This window comes from Rhinatrema bivittatum, chromosome 12 (genome assembly GCF_901001135.1).
Source record: "Rhinatrema bivittatum chromosome 12, aRhiBiv1.1, whole genome shotgun sequence".
In the NCBI taxonomy this organism is placed as follows: domain Eukaryota; kingdom Metazoa; phylum Chordata; class Amphibia; order Gymnophiona; family Rhinatrematidae; genus Rhinatrema; species Rhinatrema bivittatum.
The window spans coordinates 52,364,405-52,391,754 of NC_042626.1; the positions used below are offsets into that span (position 1 = coordinate 52,364,405).

At 47.1% G+C, this 27,350-nt stretch overlaps 1 pseudogene; it reads left to right on the forward strand.

Annotated features, from left to right (window-relative positions):
* The first annotated feature begins 796 nt into the window (after window positions 1-796).
* On the forward strand, window positions 797-21,794 carry LOC115073636 (annotated as a pseudogene).
* The last annotated feature ends 5,556 nt before the right edge of the window (window positions 21,795-27,350 follow it).

Consider the following 27,350-nt stretch of genomic DNA (forward strand, 5'->3'; position numbering starts at 1 on the left):
ATGCAAAGAGACCGAATGTACATAGTGTGATGGTACACCCTCAGAGAGACATCCATTCCAAATGCACACAGTTCAGTGATACACTAAGTGTCCCTCACAGACAAATCCAAGCGGAGAGACAGCAGACACACAGTGCAATGTTACATCGAGAATTCCTCAGAGATATCCATGCAGAAAGACAGGACATGAACAATCAGGCAGCCAAACACCCAGAAAATGCTGAATATACTTAGTGCCAAACAGTCTAAGTGAGTTTGAGGAGAGCCTGTAACTTCCTTGATAGCATGAGAAATCCAGTGTTTAGAGCTGCTTCTAGTGCTGTTCTTCAGTTAACCACCAGGTGTCTCTTTAAGAGTGGCACTGCCCACAATATTCCGCTGTGGGCTCAGTGAGTTCATGGAAGTCTATATCACAAGAGCCTGGCAATGAACAGCAGCCCCTGAAAGCAGAGGACTAGCAGCTGTAGGAATCGCAGGTTAATGATTGATCCCGCTGGATCAATGAGTGGCCGAAGAGGCTGTTTGCCTCTGCCAGCAAACATGTTTACATCAAAGCTTTTGGGATACATTTGTTCAATGGCTTTTTCTGCTCTTTTTTTTTCTCACGGGGGGGGGGGGGGGTGGCTGGGGTAAGTAGGGAGGGAGTTGAGGAATCACTGAAAACTGAATGGAACTGGCACAAAAAATGGTATGTGGTCATCCCAGGCCCGAGGCAACTCAGCGCATCTCTCCAGGAAGGATCAGGAAAGACCCTATATGAATAGCTAAGTTTTTTTGACACCACTGACTGAGAGGGAATGGAGAGCGAGATGGATCTTCTCCACGGCTCGGGAGTCCAGGTGGTGCGGTACCTCCAGACGCACTACAGGAGCTCCCAGGACTGGTTCGTGTTCATTTCCCACGCGGCGGACCTCCGGAGCACCTTCTGCATCTTCTTCCCCATCTGGTTCCACCTCTGCGAGGCGGTGGGCATCAGGCTCATCTGGGTGGCGGTGATCGGGGACTGGCTGAACCTGGTCTTGAAGTGGTGAGTGCCCTAAAGTAGTGCGGCTCGCCGTCTGCTAGGCTGAAAAGGGAATCCGCTCAGAGGAAATGATAAGAGAAACCTGGACAGAGTTCTTACTATAAACGCAACTTAATGTATTTATGTAGGATGGCAAAACTATCTCAGGTTTTCATTGGATGAATTATTCCCCACAGCTACAAAAAAGTTTGCAAAGGAGGATATCGATAAAATGTAAAAGAAAGAAAAGTGTGAATTTCTCTCACATGCTTGAATCTTTCCTCTTGCAAGGAAGAAAAAAAATAGCAAATTTTGCAATTGTATTTCTTGTACTGAGGGTTGACAGATGTTCATTGTGCAGAAATACAGTAAGAGAGGTCTAGGATCCAAATCCTATCTGGGATACGGTTCCAACTGTGCATGTGGGAGTAATAAAATAATTTATTTTAGCGTGGAAATAGAAGGCAGCTCAGTGACGTGATGTTCTGAAATACATTTTGTCAGTAGGAGAAGGAAGTGCCAAATGGTTAGAGCAATACGCTAAGAACAAGGTGAAACCAGAATTCAAATCCCACTCCTCACACTGACACCCCCTTGTAACCTTGGGTGAGTTAATTTATCTACCATTGCCTCAAGTTTCCATTTCGATTTTACGTTCTTTGGGGCAGGGACTTATTTCACCTGGATTCTAATATGTTATAAGCTGTCTTGAGCCTTCTTTGGAAAAGCAGGCCATAAATTTTTAAAGCAGTTGCCTTAAAAAAAAAAAACAAACCTTGAAGAACTGATGCTTGCAAGTGACCACTAGAAATCTGAACATAAAAATGTTCTCGCAACCTTGAAAGCATAAAATGTAGACGTCACCAGAACATCTTCAGGAATCTGATACTCTTAAAAAGAAGACATTAGAAGTAGGATTGACAACTGGCTCCATTTTTTGTCAAGTCCAATTGAGTCAGTCCTGGTTTTTCCCCTTCGCATGCAGGGACCTGCAGTTCTAATTCATTTCCCTGTTGGATGCAGTGCGGGTAAAACCAAGACCAGCGTAGCCTGACAAAAATGGAAGCTAGAAAGGGAAATACCTACAGTACCTGAACGTAATCTGCTTGGAAGTGGCTCAAAAGAAAGAATATACATTAAAAGAAAGAAATACAGTGAGGATTATCAGGAGAGCTGGAGCACTGTACACAGAGAGAAGTTTAGGAACTGCAGGGGAGAGGTACAGGGTAATCCTGTTTCAGAGATAACACACAACTGCTGCTTGGTTACCACCAACTCTTATCTGCCTTGGTTAAACCAAGGTCAGGATTTTAACCTGTGAATTACAGCAACGGATGTTACAGACAATGTCCAGATTCAGATGCAATCATCTTTACTGGCCTGGTAGTTTGCACGCGTTGCCAAAAGTAATACAGAACGTGGCACAAGGAAATAAGGTCAACGTACCAAAGATAAACTCTCAGCTCCATATTTTACCCTTCTCCGTTCTGTTTTTGCGTGAGACAGGATGCCTTGCTGGGGGGGGGGGGGGGGGGTAACGCCCTTGACTTTTTCTGATGAAGTCGTAATCCGTTCCACCTTGGATTTCCAGAGTTAGCAAGAATCATATAGCCGGGAATTTAAGAGCAAAGACAATAAAAGATAACTAGAAACATAAAAAAAGAGCATATGACTCATCCAGTCTGCCCATTCGCCCAATTAATTTAGCTTTATAATTCCATCACACCTTCAGAAGTCCCCTGCATTTATCCCTTGCTTTCTCGAATTTGGATTCTGTTTCTGTCTCCATCACTTCCACTGGGAGGCTGTTCCAAGGGAGGCCTAAAGTTAGCCAGCTAACCTAACTGGATTTACCCAATATTCAGCTAGATTAGCCGGATATCTTAGCCCCTCCCTTGAATGCCTCTGAAACACCCCTTTTTTTATCCAGCTAAACTATAGCCGGATAACTACTTAGCCGGCTATAATTTAGTTGAATAAGTGGCTGAACATGCCACATTTGACATTTAGATAGATAACGTTTGAGTTATCCGGCCCGCTTTTTTAACGCACGCACATTCACTTCTCTTGGGTGCCCGATGCAATAGGAAAGCGCTAGGGAAAACTGCATTCCTAGCATGAACTTGGCATCGGGCAACCAGGAAATGTGGCTGTTTGCAGGTTAGGAAAATGGACGTTCAATATGGTAGTCCATTTTATCCCTCTACCTGTTATGGGAGTCTCTGTTTAGTGGACCCTTGGGCCGACCTGCTGGAGACGGGGAAAGATGGTCAAAGTCTCTAGTGAGTAGCAGGCCGGGAGGCAGATGTTCAGGCAGGACGTAGATGCTCTTCACCCTGGAAGCTGGCACTCCCCCGGGAGGAGCCCGTAGGAGCCCAACCACTGGGACTTAGGTGGCTTCACCCTTGGAAGCCGAAGCCCCCCTGGGAGGAGCCCGTAGGGACCCGGCCGCTGGGACTTAGGCGGGTTGTGGATCAGGACAGGTAACTGGAACCAGACTAAGACAGTAGCAATACTACAACTGGGTTCGGGTTCTGGAACCAGACAGGAACTGTGGCAGGATTCGGGTACTGGGACCAGGCAGGAACAGCAGCAGGCACCGGGTACTGGGAGTGGGACCAGGCAGGGGCTGTAGCAGGATTCAGGTACTGGAACCAGGCAAGAACTGTAGCAGGCGGACTGGGGCCAACCGGGTACTGTAGCAGGCTGGCAGGAACCAAACCGGTACTGAGCAGGCAGGCACGAACCAGCAGGTACTGTAGCAAGCAAGCAGGAACCAAGCAGGTACTGTAGCAGGCAGGAAGGAACCAAGCAGGTACTGTAGCAGGCAGGAAGGAACCAAGCAGGTACTGTAGCAGGAACGGGGCGACGAAGCAAGGCGAGTCACTCCGGGGCACAGCACAACAGGAAACCAGGAAGCTAACTCGTTGCAAGGCAAAAACTGGATGGCCGCGGCCGGCTTATCAAGGCCACAGCGTCTGATGTCAGAAGTTGGGAGGAGTCACCACTGGCGGGAAACAGCCTAGAAAAGCGCCCAAGTGGCGCGCACGCGCCTAGGAGCCAGGCATCCATGGGAGGGCTTGCTGTGGCACAGCCCCAGCGGGGACGCCGCAAACCAGGCCGCAAACCAGGCCTCTGGAAGCAGGAGCAGGTAAGGGCCTGGCTGCGGTGCTCGCGGCCAGAACCACAACACTACCGGCACAATATACACAGAGGATGTGCCTAGTGCAGTTAGTGTAGCTGGGTTCAAAAAAGATTTGGATAAGTTCTTGAAGGAGACGTCCATTAACGGCTATTAATCAAGTTTACATAGGGAATAGCCACTGCTATTAATTGCATCAGTAGCTTGGGATCTTCTTAGTGTTTGGGTAATTGCCAGGTTCTTCAGGCTTGGTTTGGCCTCTGTTGGAAACATACAGTGGCATAAATAGTTGACTTATAGGCAAGCCTTATAAAGAGTCACACATTTTTTTTTTATCATGGGAGATATTTGTGGGAAATATAGAGCAAAATGATGAATCTAGGTCTTAGATTGTAATCTCTCTGGGCCAGGGACTCAGGATTCCTGAATTCTAAAAATGTGGTAAGCTAACTTGAGCATTATTTGGAAAGGCAGACTAAAACCCCAAATGTATTATTTAACAATACACTTCCTGTTGGGAAATCAAAACACATTAGCAGAAAAAAGTGATGCTAGTCACACATACAGCCTTTTTTTTTTTTTTTTTTTGCCAAATACATAGATATATGCTAGGAGTGGCCAGCTCCAGTCCTGAAGAGCCACAAACAGGCAACGTTTCATGATATCCACAATGAATATGCCTGAGATAGATTTGCATGCAAATCTATCTCAGGCATATTCATTGTAGATATCCTGAACACCTGACCTGTTTGTGGCTCTTGAGGACCAAAGTTGGCCAACTGGGATACATGCAATGAAAAACTGCCTCACCCCTTCCTATTCCCTGCACACTGCCTGCGAAAGGCGGGGCAGAAACAGGAAGCAGAGCACTCTTCACTGCTGCCTGAGATTGGGGTACTGGCCAATAGAATCATCAGGCAGAGCCACACGTGCTCATGCACTTCAAAGCCCCAAAACTCGGGCACTGTAGGCAATCATCTAATTTGCCTGATTGAAGAGCTGGGCCTGGGCCCCAGCCAGAGCCAGGCACCCTGAAATTCCCTCTCAGTGACATCACTCAGTTTTGTCAAAGGGCTCTGAACAATTGCTCTGCTTGCTCCCCCTCCCAACACCTAAAACAGGCTTTGGCTGCTGCCCTTATCTTATCTACTCCCCAAGCTTTTCCTCACAAGAAAAATGGAGGCTGACTTTTGAAGTATTGTGTGCTATCTCCAGCAATGAATGTGTCAGCCAAAGGACGTCTGCATATCTGAGAGAAGAATTCCAACTCCCCCAGCTGTGGAAATAGCCCAGATGATGAAAAGAAGATGAAGATGTTTTATAGAAACATGGAAGACATCTGCAGACTTAGTATGCTCGTTTGTACCTGCCTACTTGTGTTGTGGCAGGTCTTACTCCTCTGTGGTCTCCCTCCAGCCATTAACATCCTCTTATGTCTGTGACTGTCCCATGCATGCTTGAATTCAGCCACAGAATGGGCTGGGTGAGTGGCCAACACTGTTTTTGTAAGGCTGGGCAGCTCTAGGCCTTGTCTTGCACTTCTCTCATCCCCCTTCCCCCATCCCCCATGATTTAATGGAACAAAGTCAGCATGGCTTTACCCAAGGCAAGTCTTGCCTCACAAATCTGCTTCACTTTTTTGAAGGGGTTAATAACATGTAGATAAAGGTGAACCGGTAGATGTAGTGTATTTGGATTTTCAGAAGGCGTTTGACAAAGTCCCTCATGAGAGGCTTCTACGAAAACTAAAAGTCATGGGATAGGAGGCGATGTCCTTTCGTGGCTTACAAACAGCCCGATACTGTAAAACCGCGGGAGAGCGGACGAACGCCCGCTCTCCCGGCGCACGCACCGGCCAAGGGCCGGTGCGAGCGATCCAGTATGCAAATTAGGCGACGCGGTGCAAACGAGGAAAAGGAGGCGCTAGGGACACTAGCGCGTCCCTAGCGCCTCCTTTTGGCCTGGAGCGGCGGCTGTCAGCGGGTTTGACAGCCGACGCTCAATTTTGCCGGCGTCGGTTCTCGAGCCCGCTGACAGCCACGGGCTCGGAAACCGGACACCGGCAAAATTGAGCGTCCGGGCCGAATTCAAATTTTTATTTTTATTTTTTTTACTTTTTTTTACTTTTCGGGACCTCCGACTTAATATCGCTATGATATTAAGTCGGAGGGTGCACAGAAAAGCAGTTTTTACTGCTTTTCTGTGCACTTTCCTGGCGCCGGAAGAAATTAGCACCACCCTTTGGGTCGGCGCTAATTTCTGAAAGTAAAATGTGCGGCTTGGCTGCACATTTACTTACTGTATCCCGCGCGCATACCTAATAGGGCCATCAGCATGCATTTGCATGTTGAGGGCGCTATTAGGTGCTGCGGGTGGGCCGCGTGTTTTCCTCCCCTTACTGAATAAGGGGTAAGGGAAAACACGCGTCCAGAGCTAGCTAACAGTGCGCTCCAACGGAGCACACTGTACTGTATCGACCTGTTACTGGTTAAAAGACATGAAACAGAGAGTAGGATTAAATGGTCAATTTTCTCAGTGGAAAAGGGTAAACAGTGGAGTGCCTCAGGGATCTGTACTTGGACCGGTGCTTTTCAATATATATATATAAATGATCTGGAAAGGAATACGACGAGTGAGGTTATAAAATTTGCGGATGATACAAAATTATTCAGAGTAGTTAAATCACAAGCAGACTGTGATACATTACAGGAGGACCTTGCAAGACTGGAAGATTGGGCATTCAGATGGCAGATGAAATTTAATGTGGACAAGTGCAAGGTGTTGCATATAGGGAAAAATAACCGTTGCTGTAGTTACACGATGTTAGGTTCCATATTAGGAGCTACCACCCAGGAAAAAGATCTAGGCATCATAGTGGATAATACTTTAAAATCGTCGGCTCAGTGTGCTGTAGCAGTTAAAAAGCAAACAGAATGTTAGGAATTATTAAGAAGGGAATGGTTAATAAAACGGAAAATGTCATAATGCCTCTATATTGCTCCATGGTGAGACCATACCTTGAATAATGTGTACAATTCTGGTCGCTGCATCTCAAAAAAAGATATAGTTGCGATGGAGAAGGTACAGAGAAGGGCAACCAAAATGATAAAGGGGATGGAACAGCTCCTCTATGAGGAAAGGCTGAAGAGGTTAGGGCTGTTCAGCTTGGAGAAGAGACGGCTGAGGGGGGATATGATAGAGGTCTTTAAGATCATGAGAGGTCTTGAAAGAGTAGATGTGACTTGGTTATTTACACTTTCAATAATAGAAGGACTAGGGGGCATTCCATGAAGTTAGCGAGTAGCACATTTAAGACTAATCGGAGAAAAATTCTTTTTCACTCAACGCACAATAAAGGTCTGGAATTTGTTGCCAGAGGATGTGGTTAGTGCAGTTAGTATAGTTGGGTTCAAAAAGGTTTGGATAAGTTCTTGGATGAGAAGTCCATTAATGGTTATTAATCAAGTTTACTTAGGGAATAGCCACTGGTATTAACTGCATCAGTAGCATGGGATCTGCTTAGTGTTTGGGTAATTGCCAGGTTCTTGTGGCCTGGTTTGGCCTCTGTTGGAAACAGGATGCTGGGCTTGATGGACCCTTGGTCTGACCCAGCATGGCATGTTCTTATGTTCTTATGTTCTTACAGCACAGGATGCTGGATGCTTGTACCCAGTCCTGGTGGCTGCTCGGTGTGCCGAATGGGGGGGGGGGGGAGCTTATTGGAGGGGAGGTCTTGATTCTAAATTCATTTTGCCAGGGGGTGTCGAATGGGAGGGGGGAGGTTGCAGATCTTTGACTGGTAGGCCCGCAACTGTTGTAACGTGTTTTGTAGTTTTCGGGAAGCATGGTGACGGAGGGGGAAGGATTCGGCTGCTATGTCCTGCAAGTCTTACTTTTTTTTTAGCAGGATTGGGGAGGAATCAGGCTAGCAGGCTCTTTTTGGGTTTTTCTTTCTTCAAGTTTAGCCACTTAACTGACCATCACTTGAATATAGCTGGCTAAGAGTTATCCGGGAATGCATACCAGAATAACTTGAAATCCAACCGGATGTATTCAAACATAGCCAAGAATACAGTATTTATCAAGTAAAAGAATTTGAAATTCCCAATTATTCGTGGTCTGATTTACTAATCAACTTTGCGTTGGGAGGGGGCGGAGGTAGAAACTTAGATTGTGAGCCCTCTGGGCATAGGGAAATATCTACAGTACCTGAACGGAATCCACTTTGGAATGCTGAAAAGCGGAATATAAATCATAAAAATGATGATAATAATAATAAGCATAGTCACATAGCAAATGATAGCAGAAGAAGACCAACATCCACCCAGTTTGCCCAGTAGAGATTCACTTAATTTTCGTGCATGTACACACAAGATCCCTATGCAACCCAACACCCCAATTCCCGCTACATCTTTGACTTGTCCTCTCTACCCTTTTCCCAGCACTGTCCCAAGCATGCCCACAATCTGCCAAGGGATGGCCTCCACCTCTGCAGCTGGTAGGGCCATTTCAGGCCCTGCTGTTTTCAACTCATCAAATCAATACCCCAAGCCAATGCAATCATACCAATGCTGTTTAGGGCTCAAATTACCACTCGGTGCCGGTTACACCCACATCTACTGTTAGGGTGGTAACTGCCACTGTGTGCAAGCCATCCCAATGAATTCCCGGAAGCACAAAGCAGTCATACCACTGCTGTTAAAGGCTGAACCGGCGCTCTGTCAAAGTTTCCCAGTGCTTCATTACCATCAGCTGTCTCCCCAGATCCTCTATGTTTATACCATTGTTTGCTCAAATTCCACTACCATTAATTATTGAGGAATGCGACAACCTGATAGGCCCAGAGACTGGTCTGTTGAGGAACAGGACAACCTCAACCTAATAGGCCCAGAGACTGGTCTGTTGAGGAACAGGACAACCTGATAGGCCCAGAGACTGGTCTGTTGAGGAACAGGACAACCTGATAGGCTGAGAGATGGGCCTGTTGAGAGGTGGGCAATTGTTTTCAAGCTGCTATGCTTTCTTCCAGGGTTCTCTCTGGGCAAGGCCATACTGGTGGGTGCATGAGACGCTGTACTACAGAAACACTTCTGTTCCAGCCATCGAACAGTTTCCATCACATGTGAAACTGGGCCAGGTAAGGGCCTCCATATGCCTTCTTGTTTTTCCCATCTCTGCAGCACTCTCTGCTGTGTCAGCTGGATGTTTCCACGGCAGGAATAAAACAGGAAATGTTTGTTTTACTGCCTGACCTATCAAATGCCACTTTATTTCCTGATTAGTCACTTATTATCAAAAAGTAAAAATAAATAAATAAAATAAAATAGCTGAGTCTAGCTAATGTTTAAAAGCTGATGAAACTTCAGCAGAGGAGTTCCATCATGAAAAATGTATTAACTGGTACATTTACATACATACACACACACACGCGCACACAGATACACAGACACACACACACACACACACACAGAAATAGACACACACGCACACAGATACACACACAGAAATAGACATACACGCACAGAGATACACACACACACACAGAAATATACATACACGCACAGAGATACACAATCTCACACATAAACAGATACACACATAGCATAGACAGATATAAACATCAAAACAGAATATAAATCCAATAAATAAATAAATAAAAGGTAGTGTACATACAGACATAGTCATACACATGCACACCAGGGTTGGCAACATCAATTAATTTACCGACAGTAAAAAGAAAAGGATGCGTCCATTTATTTATTATTTATTTATTTGCAGATTTTTATATACCGGGGTACGTAAGTAACATCACCTCGGTTTACATTAAAACAATAATTCAGCATTGCGCTTTACAATATAACATAGAAACTGAACAAATACAAAACCGTGTATAACTTTGTATTAAAGAATATAATCGAAATATAAGAGACTGTGGAAATGGTGAAGAATGGTATAGGACTCAGATCATTAATAGTAGGCTTTTTTAAATAGCCAGGTTTTAAGGTTTTGTTTAAATTTTTTGTGACAAATTTCCTGGCGTAATTCAGAGGGCATGGTGTTCCATATTGTTGATCCAGCAATGATGAATGACCGTTCTTTTGTACTAGAAAGTCTAGTCAGATTGGGTGCTGGGATCTTTAGTTTGGCTAAATGCTGGAATCTCGTTGGGCGGGATGAAGTGTTGAATTGTAGATGATCAGTGAACCAGGGCATATCTCTGTTTTGAATGGCTTTGTGTATCAGCGTCATAGATTTATATATTATCCTGGAAGCCACTGGCTACCAGTGGCTTCCAAAAGGTTATTTCAGGTTAGCAAAAACCTTGTGCGTGATGGGGCCTGGGTCTCCTGTGCCGTGCAAAGGCTCTCCAAGACTGCAGTATTCAGGAGTCGAGGGTCAGGTGGCAGGGCTACATCTGGGATGTGTCCAGCTGTGCACAAAATGGCAAAGGTAAAATGCATGACTGTAAGAAAAAAAAAGTGGGGGTGGCAGGAAAAATCTGGCAGCCTGTCAGTAAAAATAATTTTCATGAATTAGCAACTGATATACCCACGTACCCTGACACAGACAACCAGGGGCACCCACAGCACACACACAGATACACAAGCCCAGGGATGCACACACAGAGATTCGGAGAGACATAGGGGCGACGCTATTTTGGAAGATGGCACTTTGGGGCAGGAGGAAATGGAGATGACTCCTGCCCTCTTCAAATCCCCCAAAGCTATGGGGTATGCCTGGGAGACGGTGTGAGGGTCCTGATTGTTTTTTTTTTTATTTTCATTTAGGGGCTGAGTGGGGGTACAGTGGAGAGGTTGTTGTGGTTCACCACGGGCCACCAGGGGATTTTTAACCAAGTTGGGGGACATTTACAGGGCTTTATTTCCCCTTTAAATCGACAGCTCCTAGCCTGGTGATGCTCCCAGGGAAGTTAGCTCATTTCCCCCAGAGTAGCACAGTGCTGTGCTACTACTTGGCCTGCCAGCTAGCTGTTTTGCATATGGCACAGTTCATTAGCATATCTACTTTGTGCCTGATTTAGGGACCTGGAAATAATGCACTGAAGTTTGCGATAATTGCAAATTTCACATTGCATTTCCATTTTGTTTGTGTCAATGTGTTTTACCATGCGGTAAATGCTGTTTACTGAATGCAAATTGCAGCTTAGTAAATAAGCCCCTCATATTATTTCAGAAATATAAACCAAATGCTAGTTTGTTATATTTTTTTTAAAGTGGTGAGGGGACGAGTACTCTTTTTCTCCCCTATTTTCCTGAGCCTGGTTAAGAGCAAGTGTGAGTATGTGCAGCTATGTGAGAGTGAGAGAGTGCGTGTATGGATGTGTAGCTGTGTGAGAGTGAGTGTGTGCATGTGTGTAGCTGTGTGAGACTGAGAGCATGCGTGTATGGGTGTGTAACTGTGTGAGAATGAGGGTGTGTATGGGTATATAGCTGTGTGAGAGTGAGAGAGCGTGTGTATGGGTGTGTAGCTGTGTGAGAGTGAGTGAGTGTGTGTATGGGTATATAGCTGTGTTATAGTGAAAGTGAGTATGTGTGTGCCAATAACATTTTCTAAATCTGAAATCTGTGAGTGTGTGTATGCAGGTGTAACCCTTTGCTTTGTAGTGGCACATCCTCCAAGGGCACACAAAAGAATTAATAACTGGTAAGGACTTCATACTTCTCATTCCCCTTTTCTGTATCCCCAATGTGTGGGTCCTTTCTGTGGGGGTAACAGCTCATCTTTTTGGCCCAGATAGTAATGTTCTTCCTTGTGTGTGTGTTACCATAGCTCTTTGGGACAGGTACACTTACAAACCAGGTAGGACTCACTAGAGAGGGTTCAAATTAAAGATCACTGTAGTTCCTCATAAAAAAATCAATAGATGCAAAGCAGAAAGTGTCCAGTTACTTCCAGTGTTCCCAGATTTACATGAGCAGGATTAGACTGCTCTCTGACTCTGGGGATGTGTCCCTCCAGTCAGGGCCGGAGGAACCATTAGGTGAGCTAGGCCTGTGCCTAGGGCGCCGAGTGGTAGGGGGCGCCGCGGTAGGCGGCAAAATTTGAAAGGGCACTTTTTGCCTGCCCACCCCCCGTGGCACCCTCCCAACGCCCCCCTGGTGGTCCAGCGGAGGGCCCGGGAGTGATCTGACGCTCCTGAGCCCTCGGCTGCCACTAACCAAAATGGCGCTGGTGCCCTTTAGCCCCTACCATGCGACAGGGGCCAACCAATGGCACCGGTAGCCCCTGTCGCATGGTAGGGGCTGAAGGGCACCGGCGCCATTTTGATAGTGGCAGCCAAGGCCCCGGGAGCGTCAGATCGCTCCCGGGCCCCCACTGGAGCATCAGATGAGTTTTCTTTTAGGGGGGGAAGGAGTCGGGGCTGTGACCGGGGTGGGGGCGGCGCAAGGCTGAAATTGCCTAGGGCGCCCAATCCCCTTGCACCGGCCCTGCCTCCAGTCAGGGGCTTGGACATGCGTAACCTCCATGGTGAGGAAAGATAATTGTCCCAAGGTGGCTGGGGAATCCTAACAGGGGCATGGGATAAACACTGTGGATCCCTAAAAGGCTAGAAGATGGGAATAAATAAAAAAGCTAAACTGGCACGGAGCGGCAGTTTCTACTCTTGACAGGGCCAGTGCAAGGGGATTTGGCGCCCTAGGCGAGCCTTCTCCCTTGCGCCCCCCCCCCCCCCCCCCCCCCTGGTTGCACCGCCACCCCCTGGTCTCAGCCCCGACTCCTACCTCATTCTCGATCAAGCCCGCTGACTGTGTGGTTTTCTGGGTCGCGAGCAGTTGGGCACTGCTCGCGGCCGCCAAATCTCCACTCCTCTTTGCCACCGCTTGTGGCCCCATATGACTCGCACCCAGTGGCGCACCAAGGGTCTCCGGCGCCCGGAGGCCAATGCATTTGTGAGCCTCTCCAGCATCCCCCCCTTAATCCTTCTTGTACTAATGCTTAAGGTCACAGAAAATCAGTGGCGTCTCTAGACAGAAGAATTTATTTTGGAGGGGAGCCAAAATGACATTTCTTCATCACATCTATAGCATGGAGCCTGCTTTCAAATTGGTTATAAAAAAAAAAAAGTATTAATAAAAAAGTCCAAAGGGTCTTCTGCGTAATTTTAAAAAGCTAGTCAGTTTCACACTATAAAATTATTCGATAGCCTCATTCAACTAATCCTATATGGCTATGAGAGTGAAGTCTGGAACATATAGGAAGGGACAGAATGTCAATACAAATCCTGCACCTCCAGTTCTGTAACTCTGTGCATCCACTGAAATTCCCCCAAACAATGGAGCTTGGATGTTTCCCTTACAGCTCATCATACTAAAAGATATTTTCAAATTCTGTCACCTCACAGTAACAGCAACACAAACACCTTCCACTGCCAGACACATTGTGAACTAACACAAAACCCCACAAACAAGACACTCAAAATCTATACTGCAATCCCATCGTAACATAACAGTAATAACACCATGGACTCAAACAACAATAACCCTACCTGTGAATAAGCAAGGGTAAATATTACACTGGGTCCTAGGATAACAATACACCACACACAGAAGCACCATTCCTTTCTCACATACATACCACAAAGACACCCAGAAGCACCATTCCTTTCTCACATACACACACACACACACACAGAAGCACCATTCCTTTCTCACATACACACACATACACATACACACACACACACACACACACACACAGAAGCACCCTCCCTATCTCACATACATGAAGCACCTTCTCTGTCTCACACAGAAGCACCATTCCTTTCTCACATACACATACACAGAAGCACCCTTCCGATCTCAAATATATATGCACACAAAGGCCCCCAGCTGAACAGCTCATCTCTGTCGCCGGCTGACTGCGCCGGTCTTCATTTCTCGAGCGGCGGCTGGTAGCGGCCATCTTCATTTCTTCGGCCTAGTCTCGGGCTGTGCCGGTCTTCATTTCTCTGGCGGCGGCTGGCAGTGGCCATCTTCTTTTCTTCGGCCTAGTCTCGGGCTGTGCCGATCTTGTTTTCTTCAGCCCCGCTGGCCTGCTCTCCGTCGGCGGCTGACTACGCCGGTCTTCATTTCTCCAGCGGCGGCTGGCAGCAGCCATCTTCTTTTCTTTGGCCCTGCCGGCCTGGTCTCTTCATTTCTTCGGCCCAGCGCCCTCAATGTCCCGGAGCAGAGGAGGCCACGTGATCCGCTAGTCCAGCCCACCGGGGGAAGCCCAATCCCCCGATAGGCCAATCCGCCCCTACTCTCACATGGCCTTCTATTTCTAAAACACTGCGGCACGAACCAAAAGAATGGAAACGTATAATATGTTGCATTTGTGGGCGTTCGCCATGCATTTCGCGGACCCACGAATGCAACGAATAGGGACCTATACGTTGCGGATTGCGCATTCGTTCAAAACGAATGCACATCCCTAGTAGAGGTATAGCAAGGATCTCCGGCACTCAGGGTCCAAAACATTTGTATTGTCTTCCCATGCCCCTCCCACTTCCCACCACCACCAACCAGCAGCACCCTCTTTGTAGAAATGCTTAAGGTCATAGAAACAACAGACATTTCAAATAACCCCCTCTTCTCGCATTCTCTCTGTGTGTGGCTGAAAAAAAAAATACAAAAAAGAGGTCCCCAGGTACCCCGGCACTTTGACCCCCCCCCCCAGCCCCCCTCGCTTTGCCACTGGGAGGGCATGGTTATATCTCGCAACCCCAGACCTTTCCTACCACGGGGTGGGTTTTTGTCTTCTGTTACAGCTTCTCTCCTCCCTTAGCCCCAGTTCAACTGAATTTCCTGAAGGGGGAGTGCTACACAGATTGAATGGAACCAGTGCCTGCTACAGGTGTGAGAAACTGGAACATCGATGCTCAGTTCCTTGGTTGCACCTTAATAGAGTGATGAGGGTTGCACCATCAGGGCCTGTTTAATCAAATGACACCAGCTTTGTGGTCAGCACTTCTACCTCTTTCTTGCATCTTGTGGCTGCTGAACTTTATTATTTTTTTTAATTAATTGCTATGCTCTTGTTATCGCAGGAAGTCCTTCTGGACACGCGATGGGTTCAGCTGGAGTTTACTATGTGATGGTGACCGCTCTAGTCACCCTCTTCCTGCAGAAGCAGCCACCTTCCTTCAGGACGAGGTGAGGAGCAGATCTCCGCAGCGCACACCGTAAGCAACAGCAGAGAATTACTTCTGCTATAGTGTTTTACAGTGCTGACCGTGCAGCACTAGTTAGGGGGGTTAGCAGCTGGCTCCAGGTCATCAGGGACAGGCTGACCCATTCCTGGTTTTAGCATGAACCTATATTTTTATTTAAAGATCAAATGTAAAAAATAAAATTCAGACATTCACTATAAACTAAATGATACATTTTCAAAGGTTTATCCCACCCAAATTATCCTTATCCTGTTATGTGGATGTTTAGCTAGCTGAAAAAGTATGTGAACTTTACATTATCATTTAACAGAGGAGTAGAGGATTAGCCTAGTGGTTAGCGCAGTGGGTTATGAGCCATGGAAGTCAGGATTTAAATCCCACTGCTCTTCCTTGTGACTTTGGGCTTGATGGACCCTTGGTCTGACCCAGTATGGCAAGTTCTTATGTAAAATCACTTTACCCTTCATTATCTCAGGTACAAATCTAGATTATAAATTCTCTGGGGATAGGGAAATAACTACAACACCATAATGTAATCTGTTTGAAGTTCTTAACAGACAGAATATAAATTTACAAAAAGTGAGTGTACTTTATACTTTCATTTAACACTGTATAAGAGCCGCATAACAAGCCGGTAGTGAAACACAATATATATAGGTACCTGAGTTTGAACTGTAGCTGGTTTGTGTGGGCTAAAAAGCGAGTGTATAGAGTGCTAAGTCTGCACCCTCCTGAAAATGTACCCTGAATTAAACAGGGAAGAACATAAGAACATGCCATACTGGGTCAGACCAAGGGTCCATCAAACCCAGCATCCTGTTTCCAACAGTAGAATATCCAGGCCATAAGAACCTGGCAAGTACCCAAAAACTAAGTCTATTCCATGTTACTGTTGCTAGTAATAGCAGTGGCTATTTTCTAAGTCAACTTAATTAATAGCAGATAATGGACTTCTCCTCCAAGAACTTATCCAATCCTTTTTTAAACACAGCTATACTAACTGAACTAAATACATCCTCTGGCAACAAATTCCTCCCCAGCACTGTCTAAAATCCTATCTAGGTGACGCGTGAGGTCCGCCACCTTCGCACCAAGTAGGCATGTTACCAGGCGATCCTCACGCCCACCAGCCACCCAGCTATCTACATTCCTAATAATCGAATCACCAACTATGACGGCCGACCTAACCTTTCCTTCCTGGGCAGTAGGCCTTGGGGAGATATCCTCAGGGCGAAAGGACAATGCATCACCTGGAGAGCAGGTCCTTGCTACAAGATCCTTTCTTGCTGCACCCGGTTGATGCTCTCCCATCATGAGACCTTCTTCCTCCAAGGCAGCACCAGGGCTGCCAGTCTGAAGTTGGGACTTGGCTACTATGTCCCTGAAGGACTCATCTATATACCTCTCTGTCTGCCTCAGCTCCTCCAGGTCTGCCACTCTAGCCTCCAGAGATCGGACTCGTTCTCTGAGAGCCAGGAGCTCTTTGCATCGTATGCACATATACAACAGTCTAACTTCAGTTAGTCAGCCAGAGTGACTCACTGCTCTCTTGATTAACAAATGTTGGTACCTATTCAAACCAAATCACACTACCTCAACACCTTTCCAAGGTGAGTAACTGAGCTGAACTTTTCAACCTTTTTACTTAGGTATACACTGTAGGGATGTGAATCGTTTTTTGACGATTTAAAATATCGTCCGATATATTTTAAATCGTCAAAAATCGTTAGGGCCACGATACAATACCAATTCCCCCGATTTATCGTCAAAAAATTGTAAATCGGGGAAGGGGGAGGGCAGGAAAACCGGCACACTAAAACACCCTAAAACCCACCCCCGACCCTTTAAATTAAATCCCCCACCCAAATGCCTTAAATTACCTGGGGGTCCAGCGGCACACTAAAACACGGCACACTAAAACCCCCTAAAACCCACCCCGACCCTTTAAATTAAATCCCCCACCTCCCGAACCCCCCCCAAATGCCTTAAATTACCTGGGGGTCCGTAGCGGCGGTCCGTAGCTTAAATTACCTCCGTAGCCTTAAATTACCTCCGTAGCGGCGGTCCGTAGCTAAATCGGGGGAAGGGGGAGAGCAGGAAAACCGGCACACTAAATCGTGTAGTCTTCAGCCGGCGCCATTTTGCAAAATGGCCGCCGCAAAATGGCGGCGGCCATAGACCAAAACGATTCGACGCAGGAGGTCGTTCCCGGACCCCCGCTGGACCCCCAGGAACTTTTGGCCAGCTTGGGGGGGCCTCCTGACCCCCACAAGACTTGCCAAAAGTCCAGCGGGGGTCCGGAACGACCTCCTGCGTCAAATCGTTTTGGTCTATGGCCGCTGCCATTTTGCGGCAGCCATTTTGCAAAATGGCGCCGGCTGAAGACTACACGATTTAGTGTGCCGGTTTTCCTGCTCTCCCCCTTCCCCCGATTTAGCTACGGACCGCCGCTACAGAGGTAATTTAAGGCTACGGAGGTAATTTAAGCTACGGACCGCCGCTACGGACCCCAGGTAATTTAAGGCATTTGGGGGGGGGGTTCGGGAGGGTGGGGGATTTAATTTAAAGGGTCGGGGTGGGTTTTAGTGTGCCGTGTTTTAGTGTGCCGCTGGACCCCCAGGTAATTTAAGGCATTTGGGGGGGGGTTCGGGAGGGTGGGGGATTTAATTTAAAGGGTCGGGGGTGGGTTTTAGGGGGTTTTAGTGTGCCGGCTCACGATTTTAACGATTTTCACGATACTTTACACACCCAAACGGCAACAATACGATTCCCTCCCCCTCCCAGCCGAAATCGATCGTTAAGACGATCGAGGACACGATTCACATCTCTAATACACTGCTCCTAGCTTATTTCTAGCTTCTTGCTACTTGTTTTGGGGGGGTGGGAGGGTTTGGGTTTTTTTGTTTTTTTTAATACACTCAGTTTGTATTAAAAAAAAAAAAAAGGAAGGGGAAAGATCAATATTTTCCTCCTGCTGCTTTGGGCTTCCAGCTTAGTCAAATCTGGTTTCTTAATGGTTACACCTCCGGGGATTTGTTCCCTGCTCGTATACCCTAAAGCCATCACAGTGAATCCTCAGCCAGGTACCACAGACAGCAGCTCCTTTCGGGAATCCAGCTGATGCAGACCCTAAGACTGGCCACTAGATGTCACCTTTGAGCCATGACGAAATCTCTCCCTCTTTGGCTGCAAATGCTGCCTCTCCAGCGCAACAGCCAGTCTGGGCACTGGAAGACTTATGTGGGAATTGAACTTGTGTCCTCTGCATTGAGTCATGGGCTGACATTTTGACTTATCTTTTTGTGTGTTGTTTTGTTTCGCCAGAGCTGAGTGAGTAGTTTAAAACTCACCTGTGAATTTCCTTATAAAGGAGCTTGGGTGTTTCATAGATATGTTTTGCAGCTTTGCAGCACTATTGCTGCATTCTTATGACCTGCAGGTTGACCCTACTGCTATTATGAGGGGAATGGCATCTGATCCTACAGTGGCTTCCTGTGCTGCCTTTCAGATGCCTGCGAGGGGCACTCTGGGTGACATTCTGGGGAGTTCAGATCTGTGTTTGCCTATCCAGGATCTTTCTAGCAGCTCACTTCCCCCACCAAGTCATCATAGGAGTCATTTCAGGTAAGCCACAGCTGCTTTTGTTCCTAGTAAGATGTTTGCTGCTGGGAACAATTGTATTTCAAAGCCCGACCTGCTATTTCTGACTCCTAAGCAAAATGCTTCTGAACTGTGATTATAAGGGTTAAATAGACATTGCGGCATATTGCTAACAAAAATGAGAAAAACACCTTATATATTCAAGAGAAACTGCAAACAAATACAAAAGGTGCAAAACTGATTTTAAAAAACCCCTAACAATTAAAAACTTGGTATCAGATATTAGTAGTGCTTAAATTACTAATCCACAGTCTCTTGATACAATGGGCTGCAAACTGTAGCATCAGAGAAGCACTGAAGGTGGCCTGGATTACAAACTGGTTGAACAACAGAAGACAGCGTGTGATGGTAAATGGAACCTATTCTGAAGAGAGAGCGGTGTTAAGCGGAGTGCCGCAGGGATCAGTGTTGGGACCGGTCCTGTTCAATATCTTTGTGAGAGACATTGCGGAAGGGATAGAAGGTAAAGTTTGTCTATTTGCGGATGATACTAAGATCTGCAACAGAGTGGACACGTCGGAAGGAGTAGAGAGAATGAGACGTGATTTAAGGAAGCTGGAAGAGTGGTCAAAGATATGGCAGCTGGGATTCAATGCCAAGAATGTGATGGGGGGTGAAGGGCTGTTGTGCATAGAGCAAGAGAGGGACCTTGGGGCGATAGTGTCTGGCAACCTGAAGTCGGCGAAGCAATGTGACAAGGCGATAGTTAAAGCCAGAAGAAAGCCAGGCTGCACAGACAGAGGAATAATCAGTAAGAAAAAGGAGGTGATAATCCCCTTGTACAGGTCCTTGGTGAGGCCTCTCCTGAAGTATTGTGTTCAGTTCTGGAGCCTGTATCTCAAAAGAGACAGAGGCAGGATGGAGGTGGTCCAGAGAAGGGCAACCAAAATGGTAGGGGGGCTCCATCAAATGACTTATGAGGAGAGGCTGAAGGATCTGAATATGTACATCCTGGAAGAGAGGAGGTGCAGGGGAGACAGGATACAGACCTTCAGATACCTGAAAGGTTTTAATGATGCACAATCGACAAATCTTTTCTGTTGGAAAGAAATCAATAGAACTAGAGGTCATGAAATGAAACTCCAGGGAGGACAACTCAGAACCAACATCATGAAATATTTCTACACGGAGAGGGTGGTGGACGCCTGGAATGCCCTTCCGGAGGAGGTGGTGAAGACAAAAATGGTGAAAGATTTCAAAGGGGCTTGGGATAAACACTGTGGATCCCTAAAGGCAAGGGGGAGGGGAATGAAGAAATGGGTGCATGGGGGTAACTTGCTGGTGAGGCGGTTACTACCTCTAACCAATAAGCCTTCATACTGTTGATGCAGCTCCATTATTGCTTTCTGCTTTAACAGCAGGGGGAAAAGAGGAAAAGGGGAATTAGTTTCAGACAGCAACCAACAAGGACATTGGATTTTATGGTCTGGGAAAACAAATAAGCATGGGGGTAACTTGCTGGTGTGGCGGTTACTACTCTAAGGGGCGGATTTTCAGAGCCCTGCTCGCGTAAATCCGCCCAAAACCGGGCGGATTTACGCGAGCAGGGCCCTGCGCGCCGGTAGGCCTATTTTACATAGGCCTACCGGCGCGCGCAGACCCCGGGACTCGCGTACGTCCCGGGGTTTTCGGAGGGGGGCGTGTCGGGGGCGGGCCCGGTCGTCGCGGCGTTTCGGGGGCGTGTCGACAGGGTTTTGGGGGCGGGTACGGGGGCGTGGCTACGGCCCGGGGCGGTCCAGGGGCGTGGCCGCGCCCTCCGTACCCGCCCCCAGGTCGCGGCCCGGCGCGCAGCAGGCCCGCTGGCGCGCGGGGATTTACGTCTCCCTCCGGGAGGCGTAAATCCCCCGACAAAGGTAAGGGGGGGGGTGTAGACAGGGCTGGGTGGGTTAGGTAGGGGAAGGGAGGGTAAGGTGAGGGGAGGGCAAAGGAAAGTTCCCTCCGAGGCCGCTCCGATTTCGGAGCGGCCTTGGAGGGAACGGGGGGAGGCAGCGCGGCTCGGCGCGCGCAGGCTATACAAAATCGATAGCCTTGCGCGCGCCGATCCAGGATTTTAGTGGATACGCGCGGCTCCGCGCGTATCTACTAAAATCCAGCGTACTTTTGCTTGAGTCTGATGCGCAAGCAAAAGTAGGCTGATCGCGCTTCTTTTAAAATCTACCCCTTAACCAATAAGCCTGATACTTTTGATGCAACTCCAACATTGCTCTCTGCTTCAACAGCAAGAGATAAAGGGGAATTGGAATCAAACGGCAACCAACAAGGGCCCTGACCTTGACGGTTTGGGAAACTAAGTAAGGGGGTGAATTGTATAGGCAGCAGATGCTACCATCTTTTCCCAAGGGATCTTCAATACCCTTCTATAACTGTTAGCTGTAAGCTAGACAATCGAGGCATCCATAGCCAATATGGGATGCAAATAGCTCACTATGACTTATGCTCATGAATATGTTTGTGAGTGCATTTAATGAACATTTGTGCTGAACATGTTAAATATTGACATCATTGTGTAGGATGTGCTGCAAGTGGAGATCCACCACTCTTTTTTGGTTTTCTGACTAGTAATGATTCAATTTGTTATGATATATGTGGAGGCAGCAATCAGTTCTCATGCATATTATGTATGCATCATATGTGTGAACGTACGTGCGTTTTACTAGAGAGTTAGCTGATTAAGTGCCCATTTATTTTATTTTTGAAAAAAATATTAATAAAGATTTGATTTTATATAATAATATACATTGGACATTAGTGCTCTTTCTCTCATCCTTTTGGGAAGAAAGAAAACTGGAGAAGTGGAGCCAGGGAGCAGGGATGTGAATCGTTTTAGGACGATTAAAATTATCGTCCGATAATTTTAATATCGTCTTAAACCGTTATGGAACACAATACAATACAGATTCTAACGATTTATCGTTATAAATCGTTAGAATCGTGAGCCGGCACACTAAAACCCCCTAAAACCCACCCCCCGACCCTTTAAATTAAATCCCCCACCCTCCCGAACCCCCCCCAAATAACTTAAATAACCTGCGGGTCCAGCGGCGGTCCGGAACGGCAGCGGTCCGGAACGGGCTCCTGCTCCTGCATCTTGTCGTCTTCGGCCGGCGCCATTTTCCAAAATGGCGCCGAAAATGGCGGCGGCCATAGACGAAAAAGATTGGACGGCAGGAGGTCCTTCCGGACCCCCGCTGGACTTTTGGCAAGTCCTGTGGGGGTCAGGAGGCCCCCCACAAGCTGGCCAAAAGTTCCTGGAGGTCCAGCGGGGGTCAGGGCGCAATTTCCCGCCGCGAATCGTTTTCGTACGGAAAATGGCGCCGGCAGGAGATCGACTGCAGGAGGTCGTTCAGCGAGGGTTCTGGCGCCTCGCTGAACGACCTCCTGCAGTCGATCTCCTGCCGGCGCCATTTTCCGTACGAAAACGATTCGCGGCGGGAAATCGCTCCCTGACCCCCGCTGGACCTCCAGGAACTTTTGGCCAGCTTGTGGGGGGCCTCCTGACCCCCACGAGACTTGCCAAAAGTCCAGCGGGGGTCCGGAAGGACCTCCTGCCGTCCAATCTTTTTCGTCTATGGCCGCCGCCATTTTTCGGCGCCATTTTGGAAAATGGCGCCGGCCGAAGACGACAAGATGCAGGAGCAGGAGCCCGTTCCGGACCGCTGCCGTTCCGGACCGCCGCTGGACCCGCAGGTTATTTAAGTTATTTGGGGGTGGGGGATTTAATTTAAAGGGTCGGGGGTGGGTTTTAGGGGGTTTTAATGTGCCGGTTTTTCGATTTTTCGATTTTTTAACGATTTTCACGATTTTTCACGATATTTTACCCCCCCAAACGGCAACAATACGATTCCCTCCCCCTCCCAGCCGAAATCGATCGTTAAGACGATCGAGGACACGATTCACATCCCTACCAGGGAGTGTGGAAGGATCAGGTCTGGAGTAGAAGGGGGAGAGAAAATGCAGAGGGACAGAGAAAGAAGGAGATAGTGTGGAAAGGGCTGAGGGGAGAATGCAGAGTGAGGGCAGAGGGGTGGTAGAGGGTGTGTGGAGGGGTTAAGCCTGGGAAAGGAAGGAGAGAGGGAGAAAGTACAGGGGGTCTGGCCTGGTAAGGAGGAGGTAAAGTCAGGGGATTAGGGAGAATTCTGCAATAACGTTTTATTGCATTGCATGTTAAAATTAAATTTGTCAAAATAACACAGTGTGATTCATTGTGTTTGAGTAATTTAAATTATGCACAATTTTTCTGCATTTCTAAATAGCATGCAGAATATTCCATTTTTTTGTACAGAAATCCTCCAGAAGTGAACATCCCTGTTCTTATATTGATGAGATGGAAATCCAGGTGTAGGAGGATTAGAGAGTAAGGATTATTTAAAGTGGATTGATGCGCTGAAGCTGGGGAATGGTAACTGTGTACATGAGTTTCCATCTCGATTAAGAAGCTTTGAATTTAGAGTTGGCAGAGTAGCCGTCCATGAAACGCCAAGGTTCAGCACTTTCATGGATGGCTGCTCTGGAAGCTCTGAATCCAAGCCTTCCTGTTTGTACCAAATGCAAGATGGACACGTATGTGGACGGTTATCATTCCCCCGGCCCCAGCACGTTATACCAGTTCAGTCAAACCATTCCAAAGCTGTTGTTCAAATTAAGTCTTTACTGCAAATTGCTGGCAGGAAAAACAAGCAAAGGTCCACAGATAGTACACCAGGGGGTCATGCACTCCAGCGACCCAGAGTACAAAACTCCAACCACGGCTCAGTCTCTTACCACGCTCCACAGTGCTTCCCAAACAGGCCAGCTCTTGGGGAAGGTACCCTTCCCTCCCTGGGCCCTCCCAGTTCCTTCGTCTTCTTGCTTCCTTGGTCCCTCACTCTGACTCTTAGTAAAGCCTCTGACTGATTTACATGGTCAGTCAGGGACTCCGGATTTTCCCAGGACACTCATCCAACAGTCTCTGAGGAATCCTTTGCTTATTAGGGACTCTGCAGACTCTGATCTTCTCTCCGGTTCACTGTGGACCCTCAGGAGCTTCCCCTCCCTGGAATCCTGGGCACTGTGGAGGGGGTGGCCCTCTCTTACAGCCCTTATGCCGGTTCTCCTCAAGTCCTCCTATCCTTCTGCATCACAAGGGTGCAGGGGTTTTTTATACACTTACAAGCCTTCCCAATGGGGAGTGGAACATTTCACCAACACACCTCACTACTCTGACATCACACCAAAGGGCAAGATCGAATCACCTCTAGGTCACAGGGTTGCTACGCACTCAGACCTATTGCTGCCATAAAGGTAAAGGGGTAGATTTTCAAACATGCGTGCCTGCGTCCATATGTGCACGGTTCCTGGTGCGCGCACATGGACGCGCTGATTTTATAACAAGTGTGTGGCAGTGTGCGCATGCTTTAAAATCCATTGGCCGCTGGCACATGCGGGCCGGATTTTATAATCCGCGCACACGTGTGCAGGCGGCACACGCAAGTGGGGGGTGAATTTATGCAAAGTCTGCACGGCGATGCATTTGGGCCTTCCCTAGTTTCCTCCCAGTCTGCTCCAATTAAGGAGCGGACTGGGAGGGAACATCCCTAACACTCTGCCTAACCCTTCCTTCCCCTTCCCCTCTCCTCCCCACCTGATAAAGCTTAACCTATCCGGCCTGAATGTTTTTGCTGCTCCTTGGGAGCAGAAATAATTTACGCGTGCTGGTTGGCTGCCGGCGCGCGCTTCCCCGGTTCAGCGGCTAATGGCTGCTGTCCCGCCCCGCCCAGAACATGTCCCCCGGGTCCGCTCCTTTTTCAGGGCCTGGCACTTGCGCGCTTATCGCCACTTATGCGCGTGGCCGGGCCCTTGTGAAAATGTGCGCAGGGCCCGACCCCGCGCGTAAGTGGCGATTTTTACGCGTGTGGCTGATTTAAAATTCATCCGAAAGGGCATCTGCTGCTAGTACGGGGCAGACTTGGCACCCCCTTTTACACTTATTTATTTAGAATTTTTATATACCGGCATTCTTGATAAAAATATCAAATCATATCGGTTTACAATGAACAGAACAATCGCAGTTGTGGCGTTACATAGAACAAGTCGTCAATAACATAAAACCTTAAAAACCTTAAAAACATTTAAAAAGCATTAGATAACAGGTGGAAGTATAAATTGTCAGTAAGTAATTATAAGTAAGTGATTCAAAATACATCACTGTATCTGTTATAACTATCGGTTAAAATTAAAGATAAAAAATAATAAATAATAATAAAATAAAATAAAAATGTCGTCTATGAACAATTAACAGTTAACAAGAATGATGTTGTCTAGAAGCAAATGACAAATGACTAGAATAATGATGTCATCTAGAAACAAATAACAATTGACTAGTATGATGAAGCAGTAAAGCAGTGATGAACAGCGGCCGGTCTAATATAAGTTGTTATGAGACGGTGGGGAAGGGAGCCCCTTTTTAAAAAATGAGCATTTCCCTGGCTTTCCTGCCAATCCTCAGATGCAGTTCCAGACTGGAATGAGAGGATCCAGATTACCAGCAGCAGGTCTGCAATTTCGTATTTGAGTTCCTCCAGAACTCTGGGGTGAAGATCCTGGCAGTTTGCTACTGTTCAGTTTGTTCATTAGCTCTAGCATCTCGTCAAGATTTACCCAGTGATTTGCTTCAGTTCCTCTGAATCATCACCTGAAGCCAGAAGCCAGGGATTCATTTAGTTTTTCTGCCATGGCCTTATCCTCCCCGAGCACCCTTTTTGCCCCCAATCCAGCAGACAGCCTCACGGGCTTCTTGCATTTGATGTCCTTTGTGGAACTTTTGATGATTTGGTTTTGCCTTTTTGGCGAGTTTTTACTCAAATTCTTTCTTGGCCTGCCCGGAAGTCTTAGCACTGCTTGACTTCTAATGCGCCAGTGCACGTGCGTATGCGCTGTCCATGTGGATTGTACGTTGAAATCCCCAGTTTAGTGTATGGCAACTGTCGAAAAAAGCAAATAAGAATAATAGGAAGGATCTGAATAGAAATGGGGAATAAAATGGAAAACATCACATTGCCTCTGTATGGATCCATGGTGTGACTGCACTTCTGATCACCCCATCTCAAAAAAGATAGAGTCGAACTAGAAAATAATTCAAAAGAGAGCAACAAAATGATAACGGGGGTTGAAGAAAGGCCAAACGGGTTAGAGCTCTTCAGCTTGGAAAAGGGATGACTGAGAGGGGATGTGATCGAAGTTGTTAAAACCATGAATGGGGTGGAAGAGATAAATAAGTTATTTACCTTTGCGCCGTGGAACTAACAACCAGCAGATTTAAAACAAATCCTAGAATGTGCTTTTCACTAAACACAGAAGCTGTGGAATCTGTCGCCAGAGGTCAAGGCAACCAACATAGCCATGGGGCATAGGGGGAAGGGTTTTAAAAGACGTTTGGACAAGTTCCTGGTAGATTAGAGAAAGCCAATGCTATCCCTGGCGGCAGGTGACAAGAATTAAATCTAAACTTGTTGGGATCGTACTTGTGACCCAGACTGGCCGCTGTCAGAGACAGGATGCTGAGCTCCATGAGCCTTGGTCCGACCCAGCATGGCATTTCTTATTGTCTTATGTGCTCGCTCCTATTTCCTCAGTAAATCCTGCTTTCTATGTTTTTGAAGGGTGCCTTTCCCAGCACCATTTTTAAATAATCTGCATATCTCGAGCAGATTTTAACCCTCATAACTGCTCCTATTAGTTTTTTATTTAACTAATTCCTTCATTTTATCATAGTCAAGTTAAATGCTACTACAATGTGCTCTTGGCTAGGAAAGTGGATTACTAAGATGACTGCTCTTTCTTATGGTGGCGTTGGAAGGGAAATAGAACCAAAAGGTTATTAGGAGCCAAGAGTAACAGATAAGTATGAGAAAAAAAAAGTGCGACGCTTGCTGGGCAGACTGGATGGGCCGTTTGGTCTTCTTCTGCCGTCATTTCTATGTTTCTGTGTTATACAATACGTTCTTAAATCACATGAGTTTGAGAATTTGAATGTTAACTGAGAGGGCTATGTCAGTGAAATTCTAATAATAGGCCATGACTTAATTTAAAAACTCAGTTAGCAGCAGTAGATAGTGGAATAGGAGACCTATAAATAACGGTCTTAAACAATAAAGCAATTGGGGGTCTGGCAGTGATGGATTAACGGTGGGGGAAAACATAGAAACATAGAAATGACAACAGAAAAAGACCAAACGGTCCATCCAGTCTGCCGAGCAAGCCCACGGCAGCATGCGCTGTGCTATAAAGGTCACCCCCAAATTCATCAGTTTCTCAGGCTATAAAAGTCAGAGCCCTTGTTGGTTGCTCTCTGAATCCAATTCCCCATTGCCTCTTGCCATTGAAGCAGAGAGCAAT